At 48.3% G+C, this 15,026-nt stretch overlaps 1 protein-coding gene across 6 annotated transcripts in view; it reads right to left on the reverse strand.

The window, feature by feature from the left end:
• Positions 1 to 15,026, reverse strand: part of LOC138498171 (zinc finger protein 605-like) — a 195,866-nt gene that overhangs the window by 150,005 nt on the left and 30,835 nt on the right. Inside the window, exon 5 of one of the 6 annotated variants that reach the window (XR_011278712.1) lies at positions 10,665 to 10,991. The exons of the other annotated variants lie outside the window; for them this stretch is intronic. The gene's annotated coding sequence lies outside the window, so the exon portion shown is untranslated. Of the gene's footprint in view, positions 1 to 10,664; positions 10,992 to 15,026 lie in introns of those variants that run through there. 6 annotated transcript variants of the gene reach the window in all.

Genomic DNA, 15,026 nt, shown 5'->3' on the forward strand with positions numbered 1-15,026 from the left:
GTGCATTTCCAGCATCACAGTGGCCCCCCCCAGACTGAGGTGGAGGGTGTCTAATCTCCCACGGGATAGACACCCTCATCCAGACGGTCAACATACCTTCTGGAAAGGCCATCTGCATTATCGTGACTCTTCCCTGGTCTGTGCTCTGTGGTGAAGTCTAGCCCTTGCAGGCTAATGGACCACCTGAGCAATTTCGGATTCTCACCCTTCATCTGCATAAGCCACTTCAGGGGCTTGTGATCTGTTTGGACCTTGAAGGTAGAACCCGTAAGGTAGGGCCTAAAACGCCTAAGGCTCCAAGCTATGCTAAAACACTCCTTTTCAACAGTAGCCCACCTAAGTTCTCTACCCTTGAGTTGTCTACTGATGAATATGATAGGATGTTCTCTCCCTTTGTCATCTAACTGGGACAAGACAGCTCCAATTCTGGTGTCGCAGGCATCCGTCTGGACGATAAAGGGTCGGCTGTAGTCAGGCGCACACAACACAGGTGCCCTACACAGACTTTCTTTCAAGCCATCAAAGGCCCTCTGACAGTCTTCGGTCCAATTAACCTTCTTAGGCTGTTTGGGTGAAGTTAGCGCTGTCAGGGGTGCAGCTATGGTTCCATAGTCTGCCATGAAATTGCGATAGTACCCAGTGAGGCCCAAAAAGGCTCTCACCTGGGTTTGAGTAGTGGGAGTCTCCCAGTTCTGTACATCCTGTACTTTACTGGAGAGAGGTTGGATTTGACCTCCTCCTACCTCATGACCAAGATAGGTAACTTTCCCCTGAGCTATCTGGCACTTGGTGGCCTTGATAGTGAGGTTAGCCCTTTTCAAGGCCTGCAACACCTTATCCAGATGTGTCAAATGCTCTTCCCAGGTGGAACTGTAGACGGCAATGTCGTCTAAGTAAGCCACACAAAAGGCTTCCAGCCCACTGAGCGCATGGTTGACCAATCTCTGGAAGGTGGCAGGGGCATTCTTCAACCCAAAAGGCATGACCCTAAACTGGTAGAGTCCCTCAGGTGTGGAGAATGCCGTCTTTTCCTTGGCATGGTCCGTCAGAGCTATTTGTCAATAGCCTGAGGTAAGGTCAAAGGTGCTCACAAATTTGGCAGCACCTATGGTGTCCACAAGCTCATCAGCCCTGGGCAATGGGTGCGCGTCAGTTTTGGTGGCGGCATTGACTCCTCGGTAGTCCACACAGAACCTCCAATCCTTGGTACCCGCCTGGGAACTTGCCTTGGGGACAAGGACCACTGGACTGGACCAGGGACTGGTTGAGGGTTCAATAACACCCAGATCCAACATCTTGGCGACCTCAGCCTGGATGTGGTTCTTGACGGTATCTGACATACGATAGCACCTGCTTTTGACAGGCACACTGTCACCAGTGTCAATTTCATGCCTACACCACGGTGTAAGGCCTGGCGTCAGTGAAAACAGAGAGGCATACTGTTGGAGCAAAGCCCTGCAGGTCCTCTGTTGCTCTGTTGTCAAATCCGGAGAGAGATGTACTCCCTCCACTGAGCCATCCTGAGGGTTGCTATGCAGCAAATCAGGAAGGGGCTCACTCTCATCCTCTTCTTGCCCTGAAGCTAGCAAGAGACATGAGACTTCTGCTCGCCGGTGGAAAGGCTTGAGCCTGTTGACATGGAATACCTGAGGGGCTACCCCAGAGGCTCCCATGTCAACCAGATAATTGACTTCGCCCATCTTGGAGATGATCCTGAAGGGTCCAGTCCACTTGTCTGCCAAAGCTCTAGGCTTGGTAGGCTCCATCACAAGGATTTCCTGTCCCGGAGTCCAATCCACTTGCGAGGCTTTAAGGTCATGCCAGTACTTATTCAATTCCTGGCTGGCCTTGAGATTTGCTGTTGCCTGACCCATCATCTGTGTCATCCTCCGTCTGAGGCCTAACACATAGTCCCCCACTTGCTTGGCGGGACCTGGAGGGGTGGCTTCCAAGCCTTCTCTGATCAAGGCGAGGGGCCCCCTCACGGGATGTCCAAAGAGTAACTCAAAGGGGCTGAAACCAACACCCTCTTGAGGTACCTCTCTGTAAGCAAACAGCAGGCATGGCAGGAGGAGATCCCATTTCCTCCTTAGGGGTTCTTCCAAAGCCCCTAGCATGCCCTTGAGAGTTTTATTAAATCTCTCAACCAGACCATTGGTCTGGGGGTGGTAAGAGGTGGAGAACTTGTAGGTTACCCCGCACTCTTTCCACATGGTTTTCATGTAACTAGACATGAAGTTGGATCCTCTGTCAGAGACAACCTCCTTGGGGAATCCAACACGGGTGAAAATGCCCAGGAGCGCCCTGGCAACCACCTTGGCAGTAACAGTCCGAAGGGGTATTGCCTCAGGGTACCTGGTGGCATGATCTACCAAAACCAGGATGAACCGATGTCCACCTGAAGTGGGAGGGTCAAGGGGACCGACAATGTCGATGCCCACCCTCTCAAATGGTGTGCCAACCACTGGCAATGGCTGCAGTGGGGCAATGACCCTGCCTCCAGTCTTGCCAGACAACTGACAAGTTGGGCAGGTCCTGCAGTGGGACTCCACCTCTACTCCCATCCGTGGCCAGTAGAAATGGGCAGAGAGCCTCTGCTTAGTCTTCTTGGTCCCAAGATGACCAGCCAAGGGCACCTCATGCGCCAACTGCAGTAGGAAGGGCCTGTAAACCTGGGGTACCACCAACCTCTTGAGGGCACCAGGTTCAGGCTTAGTGGGCTCACTAACAAGGAGCTCACCCTCCCAATAAATCCGGAATGTCCTAGGCACTTCTCCTTGTGCCTGGGACAGGGCCTGTTTCCTCAGTCCCTCGAGAGAGTGGCACTCTCTCTGTCCCTTACAGAAGTCTGCCCGGGAGGGTCCCCCTTCAGCTAACAAGCATTGAAGGTCGGGATGATCCTCCGGGTTGAGAACCTCTCCCACAGGAGAGTCTTCTGTCTCTTCTCCCACAGGAGTTGAGTTTGGGTTTTCCACTGGACCCAGCCCGTCCGGAGCATGGATCCCAATGGGTGCTGTCGGAACAGCAGGAAGAGAAGGTGTTCCCTCCACAGAGGTGGACTTCTTGGTCTTCCTTCTTCTTGCCTTAGGCCTCGCCTTTGGTTCGGGTACTTGACTCACAGCCAGACCCGGTGTCACCTGTGACCTAGTGACCGCAGCGGCAGTCATGGGAAGACCATCCGAGATCAACCCCAACTCTACTAGATCATTTCCTAACAGAATGTTAGCAGGGGCATTGTCCTGAACCAGGACAGGAAGCTTTGCTGTCTTGTCTCCAATCATGAGTGTGACTAAGGCTACAGGCGATAATTTGGGAGGCCCACCAGCTAACCTGGTGGTTCTCAGAGGAGCACCTACATAGTCCTCTGGCTTGAGCAGGGTCCTGTCCACCACTGTCATGCTTGCCCCAGTGTCTCTCAAACCAGTAGAAGGCTGGCCATTCAAGAGGACACTTCTCAAAAACCTACGGGTGTTCTGTGGGATAGTCGCCAGTACTTCTGCATACTGGTCCCAGGCCCCAAGGGACACTAAGGAAATCTCTACCGGAGCACCAAATGTGATCCCGGTAGAGGAGGGGAGGACAGTGGCCTCCACCTCAGACACGGGGTAAGGGTAGGTCAGGCTGACAGCCTGTACTCCAAGTGCCTTACCTTTACACCTGGAGTCACCCCTTCTGTGATCCAGAGCCCCACAGTCCCAACAAGTGCCAGGAGTGCGGGGTACGGTACTGGAACCACTGGGAGCCTGCTTTGCAGCAGGTGGACCACTACTCTTATTCCCACCCACAGAGGACTTATCCCCACTAGATTTTTGGGTCTTGGGAGAGGAAGGTTTAGGTTTACCCGACTGTGACTGCTTGTGGGACTCCTCAGCTTTCTGAGAGGCCCCCTTTTCTTTGTCCTTGTCCTTCCCACTGGAGTCCTTAGGGGACACCCGGTGGGAGACCCACTTGTCAGCCAACCTAGCCAGCTTAAAGGGGTCCAAAATGTTCTGGTCAGCCACATACTGACGCAGCTCTGGTGAACAGGCTTCAGAAAAATGCTCAAAAAACAAGAGGCGGGACAATTCAACAAAAGTCTTAACCTTGTATCCATCAATCCACCCCATCATGTTCATGTGCGCAGCACTCACCCAGTCAACCCAAGACACATTCTCTCTTTTCTTAAAATCCCTGAACCTTTTACGGTATTGGGTAGGTGTCTTGCCAAACTTGGCAATCAAAGCAGACTTCATACACTCATACTGACCCCTTTCTTCCACACTCAGCTTCAGAATACAGTCATATCCAGTTTGAGGCACTCTGCTCAACAAACACTTAGCCCAATCTCTTTTATCAACATCATGAATTGCACAAGCCATTTCAAACGCTTCAATCCATTGGAGGATATCTGAACCCTCCACAAATACACCAACCAAATCTTTCATAAACTTGGTGGCTGGGGACCTGACACTCTCACTGGTTTTAGCTGAAGTCTCCACTCTAGCTTTCTCTAGCTGGATTCTCTGACATTCAGTGTCCTGGCTCTTGAGTTCAAGGTCCTTATTTCTGAGTTCAAGATCCCTATTCTTGAGCTCCACTTGTTGAGCCAACTCCTCTTTCTTAAGTTCAGCATCTATTTCTAACTTGCGGTATTCAAAAGCCAATTTCATCCTTAATAACTCAAGCTCCAAGGAACTGCTGGGGTTGGGAACAGAGGCAGCAGGAATGGCGGCATTCCCAGAAACAGATTCAGCAGAAACCCCAGGGGCAGAGTCCTCATTGGTTGCATTCCCCCCCTCATCAAGAGTTTCACCATCAGTCTGGTAGTCCACCAGGGCAGCTATCAGCTCAGCCCTAGACTTATCCACAAAGTCTAACTCCCTGGCTTCACAAGCACTCTGGAGAGCCTCCAAGCTCATCCGAGTCAATTTGCCATTTGCAATAGACTCCATTGTTTGTAATGCAGTTATCTTGTACACAACTAAACCTTAATTTAATAAAGTGCAGATATTTTGTAAGTGGCACGGTTATACACTGATTCTTAAAACCATAAGCATCCCACCGCTGCCACCAAGCTTGTAAAGACTGGTAGGGGGTGTCTGTACTTCTGCTCCCTATATGATGGAAGAGAGGCACAGAAGACCCCAGCCAAGATTCTCTATTACGGTAGCAATGGACGAGCAATCAAGGCCTAGCTTCTCAGGAGGTGATGCAGGCTGGTTCTTAAGTACAGTGTAGTCCCCAAGCCCCCACAAAGGAATGTCCACACACTGTATTGGTTAGAACACAGTCTTTATATAATCAATATTCAAGGTTATGTACACTTATCATAATAACTCACTTTGTACTTTGGAAAATCAACAATGGCAAATATATACAATTCTAAAGTGGTACCACCCTTTGTATTAGATCTCATGTAAGTGCATCAACAATACTGTAACAATGTCACACGGATCAATAGAATGAAACCAGCAATAGAGAGAGGAGAGAAAATAAGATGGTTGAACAAATAGGCAGAATACTGGCCCCTACCACTGGGCACAGTTCTGTGTGGAGATCCCCCCACCTGGGCAAGCTGTAAAATAAAGATATAGCACAAGCCCAGTCCATGTATTGTTCTGCAAGTCTTATTCTCTCCTATAATGTTTTTACCCACCCAATGTACCTGGTGGAGTCGAGTTCTTCGAAGAGGCGTCGACAGATCCTTCTTGAGCGACCCCCTTTCAAGCGGGAGTCACGGATCGTCGAGAGGCGTCGAGAAGCGTCGAGGAACTCGGCGTTCGGCGTCGGGGAATCGACGGCCCTTCTTGAATGCCTTCCCTTTCAATCGGGAGACACGGGGCGTCGAACGTCCGACAACGAACAGGGTAGAACGGCGTCGATGAGGCGGCAGCTTCGATCCAAGCGGTGCTCTTCGCCGACGGAGTGTTGGCGTCCTGCAAGGCAGAGGCGTGCGGGGCACCTCGATGACAATTGTTCTGGACCGCAAAGATTGTGAAGACGGGGGTCCAGCAAGGGCGTTGAGTCGTTCGAGTCTTTGTGGTCTTCAGGTGGCGGGAAACCCCCCGGCAGGTTTCTCCTCGGCGCGTTGGTCGTCCTCGACTTTCTCCGGCAGGATAAAGCGGTCGACGGTCCGGACGAGGGAGTCCTTCGATTCAAATGTTCTTAGGCAAGGAGCGGTCGGCTCCGGTCGTCGGCGGCACGGCGTCAAGTGGTTCCCACGGCTGGGCAACACAACTTCGACGGGCCCCCAGCGGTTACACAGACCTGCGAACCCTGGTCGACGGCAATGGACTTCGACGGTGGCGATGTCCGGGTGCTTCACTTCGATCTCCTCGGCGGTCCTGTCTCGGGTCGGCAGCCTTTCGAGGGTCTGACTTCCAGGGTGCTTCGGCGAAGATGTAGCGGTGCTCGATGATCCCTCGGAGCACGGGAAGAGGGCGCCTTACCAGGTCCTCTCTCGGGTCAGTCCTCGACGAATTCGGCAGCTTTCAGATCGGTCGAAGTAAGTGCAACAGCAAGTCTTCTTCTTCCAGCTGGACGTCGAGGATCAGCAGTTCCAGTTACTCTTAGAGTGGAGACTCAGCTTCTGAACGCTTCTGAACAATTTCTAGTGGTGAGAGGTCCCCAGATATACTATTCTGTCTCTCATCCACACTGCTGGCACACACTCAGCAGCCAATCATACAGAAGGGCATTCATGCAGTCAGTCAGCCAGCCAATCAGGCACACAGTGCATTCAGGCCACACTCCTCTCTTTCAGACACTCACAACAAGGAATGTGGATTGGGACAAGTACCCAGCCATTCAACACTACACACTGCATTCAGGCCAGTTTCGGGCAGGGCTGTCTCAGTCTTTGTCTCTCATGCCAGAAACCAGACAACCACAACAAGGAGTGTATATTGGTCACACACTCCATTCACCCAGGTCCCACCCACAGGAGGTACCCACAACATACAGTCACTGGGAAGGCTCCAGTCAGTCTAGCTGTGCCTTCACAACAACACCATACATGGAACTTCCACCCAACAGCCAGTCAGGGGGAAGGGACAGAGTCAGGGCTTCCCAGGACTTTGGGAAAACAAGTAACAGGCAATAGAAAGCAAGAGGCCACAGGGGCCATCTTGTTTCCTATCAGGAATCAACTGATCCCAATGGCAGGGCCTGGGTATCCCAAAATGGAGGACATCCAGAGTACCTGTCAAATTCAGCATGGAGCTGCCACCAGCCCATACTCTGCTCTGTGGGCCACCCACAGGTGCCCAAAAACATACACTAGGGGCACAGGGTTGTACCCCCTACCCATGGGTGCCATAAGGGTATCCCATGGGTCTGTTCACCAAACCAAAAGAGAGAGCTGCACTGTCAGAAGTCCCACATGGACTCCTGGGCAGAAAACACGACAGAACACACGATAAAGAGCAGTAAAGGACAAGGATTCAGAGGCCCTGTCCCTCTGATGCATTTCCAGCATCACAACGACTAAGAGTAATGCACACGGATATGACATTTCACCACTCAATACTGAGACGAGGAAGAGGCCTGGTGTGAGGGTCAGGCATGTCCCAATAACTATGGTCATGCAAGAGAGAGAAGCAGCACAGAGGGGTACCAGCTGGGTGGAGCAGGCAGAATATGTGCCAGTGAAAAGGACGCTGACTGCAGAGCAGCCAGAGAGACACAGAGGTCAGAGCGGCCCGCAAGAGGGTCTGGAGCGGAGCAGAGCTGTGTTTCCCGTTGGGAGTGGGAAACACAGACAGCGCCATCCGCTGCAGGAAGGTCCAGAGAGTAAGCGCTGCTCGCCAAAGTTCCCCCGGGAATGAGAGAGGAGCAAGCGAGAACTCGAGACCAAAACCAGAGCAACCGGAGGAGCGGCCGCACACCGGTGAGTGACAGGGAAGGTTCACTCAGGCCGGGGGGCGCTCCAGGGGCATGGTGTGGCGACAGCGAATGCCAGTCAAGAAAGAATATATGATAAAGAAGTCTGGAGACTTAAAAGTGAACTATGAAATACCGAACAAGTTGCCAAGCATGTGATACATTTTAAATGCTGAACTAAGAAAAAGATTTGAGAATATCGCACAAATGAAACAGGAAGTGATGTGCATTTGCAAACGAGATACATTTAAAGAGACAGTTTGCATACAAAGTGAAAAGAGCAAAAAGCAAAACACTATTGGATAGTGTGGAAGCAAGGTGTCATACACGGGTAAACTTTCATACACCGGTGAACCCTCCCGAGCCTCCTCCTCAACTTGTTCGTCAGAGGAGCTATTCCGGGTCTCTGACGGTTTCTGCTTTCTTGGCTTTCTGGATTCCTTTGTCTTCCTTTCCTTGGATTTCTTTTCCTTCTTGTCGTGTAAGTAAGGTCTGGCTCCCTCGGATGACACCTCGACTGGTGAGAACCCCAAGTCAAAAGGGAACTCCAAAGAGCCAGCCTCCTAAGTCAGGGAAAAAGCCAGAGGGCACCAAAAAACCCTGATTGGACTTTACAGGAACAGGACTTAAGGTTCTCCAGATGGTATTGCTAGGTTCTCCAGATGGTTTGCCAATGGTTCTGGGTTGGAGCAGCAGAGAGCACAATATAAATGAGATACTGTGAAGGTTTCTGTAATCCAAACCTTGGGAGTGAACCACCAGGACGTGGCATCACCGAAGACCAGATGTGGGAAGGAACAAAGTCACTAGCGCTGTACAGTTCCAGCACTGGATAGAACAGCCCACAGGAGCGCTGTTAGTACTGGAGTCTGGCAAGCACCTGCAGGGTAAGATCTTCACTACCTGAATGGCTACCAGGATACAGAAGGGATCTGGGGAAGCACTCACAAAGGAAGTTCAAAGTAGTGGACGGCAAAGGAGACGATGCCGACAGAAATAGGGATGAAAATCCGGGAAGGAGAAGTAAGTATGAAGGCAATAGTACAATCAGAGAGTGAAACGTAAGATAGAACAGGCTAGAGTGAAGGCGAAGGGATGCCGAACGAGTTTCCTATAGAATAGGAGACAGCAAGGACAGAAGGGAAAGTCAGAATTATCGTCGATAGGACGGGTTGAAAAGGAGTGGGAATTAGTGAAAGTAAGTAGCTAAGAAGCTAGAAGACAGCACGCACACCAGCAGAGATGTGATGTGAAAGCCGCAATGCAGGCACACCGGGGTGGAAACCGCCGAGCACGGTAAGAGAATGACACAGAAAGAAAAAGGTTACCAGGAACGAGGAAAGGAAAGACACCGGGCAGACCCGGAGGAATGGAAGTAAACAGAAGTAGGGGAAAGACTGTGAGACACTGCAGCGAAACACAGCAGTGAGGTCCAAAGAGGAAGTACAATGTACTGGATCAGTGCACAGATAAAAATGCGGTGGCCATATTGGATGAGGACTAGACCGCCCTGTTGAGAATACTACTGACTCGTTCTAGGTTGGAACTTCTACTTTGGCCAGAGGCTTCAGGGGCAGCGCATGACACAAGGTGGTAACCAGGAGAAAAGACCACGAAGGAAAGTGTGTGAGAGTCACATTTATAAAGGCAGAAAGCCATTAAAGTGAATCAGAAAAACAAGTGGACTTATAACACAGATACGCAGAGGAAACCTGTGCTGTAAAAGAAGTCCTATGAGAAAGAATCAACTGTTGTAAAGTGACAAGGGTTATCGGTTATGTGACCTGTGATGGGTGGACCATGTGGTCTATCAACGGCGCCTAGACCCAGGAGCGCTTCCTTGGAGTAACCAAGGGAAGTGAAAAGGCCAAGGCTGGCCAGCCTAAAGTTGTTCAAGTGATAAAAAAAGGAAAAAGCAAACTTAACAAGTTGATTGACTGTGAATTTGAAGCCAGAAGAGCTGCCTACTTGGGGAAGGGAACCACAAGGCCATTTTGTGGAACTGTGTTGATCCTGGGGAAGGGAAACCTGAGACTGTGAAGCTGTGTTGAACTTGGGGAAGGGAACCCTGAGGCTATTTTGTGGGAACTGTTTGAACTTGGGGAAGGGGACCAAAATAAATCTGGAGCTGGAAGAAGCTCAGAACTTTAGTTTGAACACAGTTTCTTTGTTTGCTGACATCCCTACACATTGTTTAGCTTTAGTTGCAAGGGCAAGTATAGGTTTTGGACACAAGACAGACTTTTAAGCTGAACTTACTGACTCACACTATCCTTAGTTTATTTAGGTTGGGAAATCCACCTTAGTATAGGGCAAGTTAGAAAAAATGAAAAATGTTATTGTCCCGAGCATTTGGGCATGCGGTTTTAAGCATCTGTGATCGATCATAAAAACAGTTCCTATGCACCTTACCTTAGTTTTCCACACTTTTACACATGTGAAATCAACAAGCGAGGTACAGCCATCTTGTGCTAATCTTATCCGTGGATCGATCACCCTAAGCTCAAATGCCCCTGCGGCACTAAATCATATCACCCGCCCCTGAAGCCGATATCACTATTCCTAGCGATATTCTCCGCCTACTTTCATGACGTTAGTTGGCAGCGTAGCCAAACGTGCCCAGTCATCACCTCCGTCTTTAAAGTCAGTTAACGCAGAAACCAGAAATTCAACAATTACATCCTTTCACAGCACAGCGTGTCCCAAATCGGAATAGAAATCACTATTTTTAAAAGAAATATTAATCCTCTGCAATTGTTTATGTTATTTTATTTCACAAAAAACGCACTGAGAACATCCACAGATTTCCATTGCACACCAATTTTTTAATGTCCTTGGGTTACAGCATCAAAAGGTTATCATGAGGCACACAGTGTTCCTTTCGGGAGAAGATGCGCATTCGACGCACCTTGATTCACAAGGCTTCGGTATCAGCTTCTTGCTAGACCACCTTAAATGATGACAGGTTGCTCCTTGTAGCTGGTACCGCCAAAGGGCATTTCGGTCCCGGGTGATCGTCCCACATCAGCGTAATCAACATCCATCCATTTAGGCGTATCTGCCATTGCTGGATGAAGAAACCGTCACTCGGCATCTGGAAACGATGACATTCGCAGAAAGGAAGAATGTAGCTGTGTAGAAAACAGAATAAAAATATATTTCAGTAGCCGTTCTTAATTTAAATGTATCCATTTACCCTTTGATTCTGCACCGGGTGAAACCTAATAACCAACACAAACTATAAACAATGGAAACACACAGAAAACATAAGGAAAAGTGGGAGTCTACGATGTGCTTGAGAGGTAAGCGCTGTGGAGTAGGTTTAGCTCCCAACGGGAATGCGAAAGCTGACGAAAAATTCCAACAACACGTAGATGGCATTATAACAGATTATTAACAACGAACTTACGGTTGGTGTAACCTGGGGGAACCCAAACGTGGACTCCATGCTCACTGTGCTCAGAGAGGCACAGCTCCAACTCACTGATGAGGCACAAGGCTGAAACATGTATATGGGGTTGCTATAGGTACTCCAGTTGAGAAGGGAATTGCCATAGCATTTCGGTGCTGGACTGCCCATGTGGCTCGGATAAAGACAAATATGCAAATCAATATATTTCCCATCTGTGAAAGGTACATTGAGCTAAAGGCGATGGCTGTGGACACTCAAAGTGTCAAAAAAACACATAACAGGTTATCATGCCATGTTCTATTGAGAGAGGGGCGCCTGCTATCCAATGATACAACGTTGATAGCACACACTTATATGCCATGGGACGAAATGCTTTAGATATCACTAGCTTGCACTGAGGTTGCGTTTGCGTGTCGTTAAAATATGCCCCAACCAACAACCCATAAAAATGTAAGTAAGCAATACCAGTCAGAAAAATGAAACTTTTAATCGTTCGTCTGTATATAAACTCGTCTTCAGTCAAATTTACATGATATTACATTCTCTTGGCGTAACGCAGAGTGTCCACTCAGAACAACGATTTTCATAGAATGAAAATAAATGTTCCAATGTCAAGTTTCAAAATTGTGAACCTTATCATTTTTTCAGGTGTTCCACAACTTCCGTCCTTCAATCCATAGCGAGGTCGAACAATTGAACCTTGTTTTGAGCGTGTATGCCTGGTAACTTCCGTTTTTGTGAAGGAAAGCCACAAATCAAAAACATACTGTACAAGATGCGTCGGTGTGAACTCCCCACAAGCTACATCAAACGAAGTGACCTTCACTCCGTGGGAGCGATTAGCCTGCCGGCCGACCAACGTGGCATTTGAAATATGTTCGATAAATAAAAGAATTGTTTGAGGGCATCCACCAATGCCGCGCTATCGTGAATACCTTTGTAATCATCAATAGTGCTAGTGATTTCATTTTTTGGGAAAACAGTCACAGTTAGGGTAAGTAAAACAGATAACGTGGAAACATTTTCAAATAGGCCCAATTACATCTTTCTACTATGCCCGAAAATCCATCTCTCTTTGTACAAATGCAACTCTACCAACCCCAGTGCCTTGCTCAGCCAGCCTACCCCATGTCCTCGCCACACCTGGGCACCCCCTTTTCTCGCGGAGGAATGTGCTCTGCGGATAACGTGAGACACTGACGAGTCATAAATCCAAGTGCCCATTCATCTCTACTGAACTTCCCGTGCACTAACAACCTACACCACGCCAGGCCTGAGCCCACCAGCTCAGACCCCGCAGTTCCTTTCAAGCTGATATCCATCTGACCCTCCCATTCCCGATCAGTCAAAGACCCACAAGAGCAGGGCAAAAGCGTGAGGGGGCAAAACACAGTTATATACTGTATGGCATCTTACAAAAGGCATTTCTTGCAAAAAGAAGTTGACAAAGGATACATTTGAAAAGACAATTTGGAATCTTTGGCCACCTATGTCGAGCTTTACAGACACCAAGCAACCACAGACATGCAGGTTATCGTTCAAGATATAAATTAATGAATCATAAACCGGATTAAAATGTGCATAATTAAATACTTAATACTTTTAATAGCTTTGAAATTCGAGTTTAATAGCATTCCATTGACCATGTACGAACACTGCTGCAAATCATTTATACCGGGAAGTCAACTGTCCAACGAGATCCGCTTTAGGTAGACAGGGCACATTTGCAATGTTTTGTGGCAATGTATGTGTCCTAGGAACAAAATCAGGATCGATTCCATGATTATGCATGTCCAACACAGTCAAAGTGAGATCTTTCACAAAATCGAATTCCAATTCCTGGTATATTGGTTTAGCCACCCATTTTTTGCTTTGTTTTGCAAAGGCCATTGTGTAACGAAGCATCACAAAGTTTCCTGCAGTTCTCGATTGTCCTCTCCCTATGTTCTCGTTATGCGCTCATACCGCTAGTAATGTCCGAGCTTGTATACCGTCTTTGCCGAAAAGCAACCTTTTGAGTCCGTACTGTAGGCACATATTGTGGAACACCTCCAAATCGCCAGTGTGACAGAATTCTGTGAGTCCCTTTAGGTCTCTTGAAAGAGTTTTATCAAACACAATCTCCTCAAGAGCTTTGTGTGGAGGTGAAGATGGAACCAACCACTTATTCTTGCATTGCTGCTCCTCCGATAAAGGTCCATGTGCACATTGGTGAAAATGTTGGTTTTCTGTCCATGAGTGAACGTTGGAACAGTGGTGCACTAATGAGCGCAATTTTTCAAGTATAATTTCCACAGATCCATCACAAGTTTTGCAGCTCCACCAAAGATGGTTGCTGAAAGACTGAGGCCACCGTAAGATATTTTCCAAACCCTTCTTTTTACCAGCAGCTGTAATTCTTTTATTGACTGATTTGGCAACGTGCCATACATCAAATTAATGACGAATGTTTGGAAACTGATCTCGCATGGCCTTCGCTATTGAAAAATGTCTATCGGTGGTTATGAGCTCTATTTGCATTCTCCCTCGATTGAAGATCTTCCAGGGATTTTATGAAACCATGTTTCTCCATGGCCACAGAGGATTTACATTGGGACACCTGCACGATCTCTGAACTCACAATTTCTTTTGTTTCCATGTCTTGAAAGTGGCATGTGCAGTACTTTTCTGAAAATCCGCGGCTGTCACACTGTCCGTCGCTAGCTAGCTAGCCTGAACCGTTTGCCTGAAAATGTGCTTTAAATTGACTTTTGTTCAATTTTCCAGGCTTAACTAATAGCAGGGAATAAGAGTTATCTTTGATATTTGTAGTACTGCGTTTTAGCAAGGAACTGAACACCCACAAATTGACAGAAACTGGACAACTTACAAAAAGTCGAGCCACTCAAAAGTAAAGCTGCTGAATACAGTTGATTTCCAACTGGCACTTTACCAGCATCGGTTGAGCGGACCATGAAAATGTATCATGGAGGTGGACAAAGCTGGCTTGGATTTTCAGGTTAGTGCCTTGTAATACACGAGACACATGAACCAATGGCTGCCTGCAAATGTTCCCCCTCAATGTATTGACACTTTTCAGCATCAGTATAATCTTTACCAGGCAGCGGTCGAATACAATGCATTTCTGCTCCTTTATTAGCCAATCGTCCTGCATGATTGTGGTTTGTGACTCAACTGTGGTGGACCAATCGGCCAAACTAGACAAACTGTAGTCGAGATCTTTGACAGGTTTCGCAGTCAATTGCGTTGAAGCTTCAGTCTCTGTTAGTTCAGCTTGTGTTATTTGCACACAAATTGGAGAAACCATCAACGTCAATTGTTTATTGGGTGGACCTTTTTTTGCGGGTGTAGATGGTGTAAAGTGGTCAGCGAGGAATTCCAAAGCATCTTCATTATATTCTGTTTCATCTTGTAGAGTTCTCACATTGTAGCAATGGTCCAAGAACACTTTGCTGGCTTCGCTGGTCACATTGCATTCAGTTTCAGGCCATTGGGCATAAGCATCACAAGTCTGCTTACTGAATGGACCACGCTGCGCCTCAAACAAGTAGTTGCTCCATGGTGAAATCTGTTTGGCAAGCGACATCTTTGGTTTCATTTGTTGTCTGTGTCTTTATACTTCTTTTCCTTCTGGGCCTCTAGGAGATGGGTTGTAAAAACATGTTCAATGTTGTAGGGGAGGAATGGCCACGAGGCCCTCCTCACCTACAGCTCCCTCCCCAGGTGAGGACCATGACTCGGTGGGCGCCCCCTC

Source organism: Ambystoma mexicanum, chromosome 5q, assembly GCF_040938575.1.
Source record: "Ambystoma mexicanum isolate Mex_15411 chromosome 5q, UKY_AmexF1_1, whole genome shotgun sequence".
Taxonomy (NCBI): domain Eukaryota; kingdom Metazoa; phylum Chordata; class Amphibia; order Caudata; family Ambystomatidae; genus Ambystoma; species Ambystoma mexicanum.